The 2883-nt window shown below is 38.3% G+C and overlaps 1 long non-coding RNA gene across 1 annotated transcript; it reads left to right on the forward strand.

The window, feature by feature from the left end:
• Positions 1-1887: 1887 nt before the first annotated feature.
• Positions 1888-2548, forward strand: LOC106528762 (uncharacterized). The gene is made up of 2 exons (XR_001311539.1): positions 1888-2338; positions 2442-2548. It is a non-coding gene; the product is annotated as an uncharacterized LOC106528762 (long non-coding RNA).
• The last annotated feature ends 335 nt before the right edge of the window (positions 2549-2883 follow it).

The raw sequence follows: 2883 nt of genomic DNA on the forward strand, positions 1-2883 counted from the left end.
TAACATTAATTGACAAAAGATTATCTATCTTGAAGCCAACCATGAAATGTCTGAAGATCTGCTTGTAACTGACTATTAATAGATTCAATATTGAAATCAGACCAAACAAGAACAGTATCATCAGCATACATTAAAATATTTGAATACTTCAATATTTTTGGAAGGTCATTTATGTATAATAGGAAAAGCAATGGGCCCAGTATGCTACCCTGCGGAACTCCCACGGAACACGGCAGAGACCCGGACACAGAGATTCCATGTTTCACAATCTAAGGTTTGCTCATAACTTTTAACAAGTTTAGAACACTCCAGGAAGTTTACTTCTTTGTTGTTGTTTTTTTTTTACAATGAACTTTTTACAGTCATTTATTTCACTTCGTGGTAGGTACAAATACAGTTTCTGTCCTTGTTCAGACACGGATGTAACTTACACTTTAAAAAAATTGCCATCTATTGTCATATTGATGACGTTTTCTTACTTTCTTTTTCTCTCTTCTTCCTCAATTTTATTTGATATCTAACGTATTTAGTCAGTACAACATAGAGATTATAATTTCAAAGGAAACCACTTTGAAAATAGCCAAAATGTGTTTTCAAATGGCATTTCAGTAATTAACCAATCATCCAAAATAGTGTGGGTTGTATTGTGGCAAGAAAACTGTTGATTAAATTACTAAAATTACTAAAATGTCACATGACAATTCAGGACTGGAGCACCTGCAGTATCAAGTTTGATACACACATTTTTAACACGGTTTGACTGTACTATTAAAATATTTTTAAGTAATATTGCATTGTTTCAACACAGAAAGTATTTATTTAAAAAAATTACAAACAATATTGATGTTATTTTTACCATAACTTCTCCAAAATTAGCAAAAGTTTACCTGAAAAAATATGTGGATGACCTCATGTCAGCAGACATTTTGAAAAGGAAAAAAAAAAGAAAGGAAAAAAAAGAAGTTCCACTTCCTGCAGTACATTGATAATCCAATAGAGGGCAGAATACAGGTCTCAAGTGATATACAACAGGTTTTTGAGGAAAATATTGACCACATTGATATAATATAGGTCACCGAATCCTGAGTAGCAAATATGATACAAATGGCGATATAGGGATATTGAAGACTGAGAGGAAGGACACATGACAGCAGCAGCATGTGTTCCATCAAAAGCCAGATGCGCTCATGCAAACACACACACAAGCCTGTGTGCAGCTGTCTCTGCAGATTTGCCTGTCATCTATAATAACAATAAGGCATGCTGCACAGCACCGTGTCAATAAACACATCATCCCTTCTCATGTGCAGCCAGCAACAACTGATGAGATGTGAACGCTGGTTGGTTAATTTGATGCTGTTGTAATCGTGGTTGGATCCTTTATTTTAGCACAATAAAGAACATTGTTAGAACACTGCCGTGTAGAACCTTACATCTGTTTCTTGTTTTGTTTTTATTCAGTAATATGAAAGCAGCAACAATATTTTCTGACTGACTAATAGCACCCACCTTTAGAATGGATCCCCCTATTCTTCATCTTTGGATAAGACATTTTCTGCTGTGCTTTATTTTTTGACAAAGAGACGTAAATATATTTCATTAACTTTATAAAGGTATTATTCAGAATAAATTAAGTTTGTATTATAACATGACCTAAACTACAAAAAAGACAATCTATAAATGCTTTTATATAATCTTTTAAAACGTGTCAAACTGAAGGCCCGTGGGCAAAACGTGGCCCAGTGAAAGCTTCATAGATGCAGAAATATCTTAAAATAAGCGCATGCTTGTTATGATTCTGTCGCTGTCTGCCCTGATCATGCCTCAGTTTAGTTTTATTATCTTATGTTCCAGTTTCTCCTCATAGTCTTGTTCCCAGCCTTACAGCTCACATCCAGCCCCTGCTCATTGCTCTCGCCCCTCCCTTCATAGAAACCCTAATCAAGCTCATTTCACTCACCTGTTTCCTGCAGTATATAATCCAGTCTCACTCTCCAGTTCACTGCCAGATTATTATCAGCTTGCCTGTGGTTCTCCAGCAGTTTCATCCATGTCTAGTTTTTGCCGCTTGATCCCGACCTTGTTCTTGTCCCCTGGTTCAACGATTCTCGCCTCAGCCCCTAACGGATTATACCTGCCATCTGCTTTACCGGTAACGACTCACGCCTTGCTTCTTGGACTCCTGCTCTTTGTCTCACCCCTGATCGGTAATCTGGCCACCTGGATCTCGACCCACTCCTGTACCACGGATTATCAGAACTTGCCTTTTGGACCCAAACACTTCAACCAAACTAACGGTGATGTCACCGCACTGTGCTGGAATGCAAACCCTTCCAAGGTTTGTCTGGAGTCCTTCAACTGGAAACAGGTTATAGTGGCTTTAATTCTTTGGACAGTCCTCCTTTATTGTTCTGCCACTAATCTGAATTTCCTGTGTTTAGATCTGACGAGAATCCGGTCCAAGCACTTCCTGGTTCATTCACCTCTGCACAATACACTTTGTCTTGGTCCGGTGCTTATTCAGAACTCAAAACTCGGTTCTTATCAATGCTACTTTAAATTTAGCATTTAACATGAACTACATCTCCTATAATGCATGTCGACTACTTTACCAGCCAAAGGAGAGCATCCAGAAGACGTTGCCATATAAAATGTGTGGTACCCGAGTGGCCAATTAGTAATAAAAAACTGTAGGAACCGTGAGCAGCGTTCAATAGACCAAGCAGTAAAATTTAACAGTGCTTTATTAACAAATAAAAACAGTAGCCTAAAAAATGCAAGGTCCTAAGGTACATCTATGTTCAGAGGCCAAGCCTGAAGAGAAAAAAAATGTTCTTAGCTGGCCCGAGAGAGGGGCGCGGTCCCTTCCGAACTCAGTCCCGC

This window comes from Austrofundulus limnaeus, unplaced genomic scaffold (genome assembly GCF_001266775.1).
Source record: "Austrofundulus limnaeus strain Quisiro unplaced genomic scaffold, Austrofundulus_limnaeus-1.0 Scaffold403, whole genome shotgun sequence".
NCBI lineage: Eukaryota > Metazoa > Chordata > Actinopteri > Cyprinodontiformes > Rivulidae > Austrofundulus > Austrofundulus limnaeus.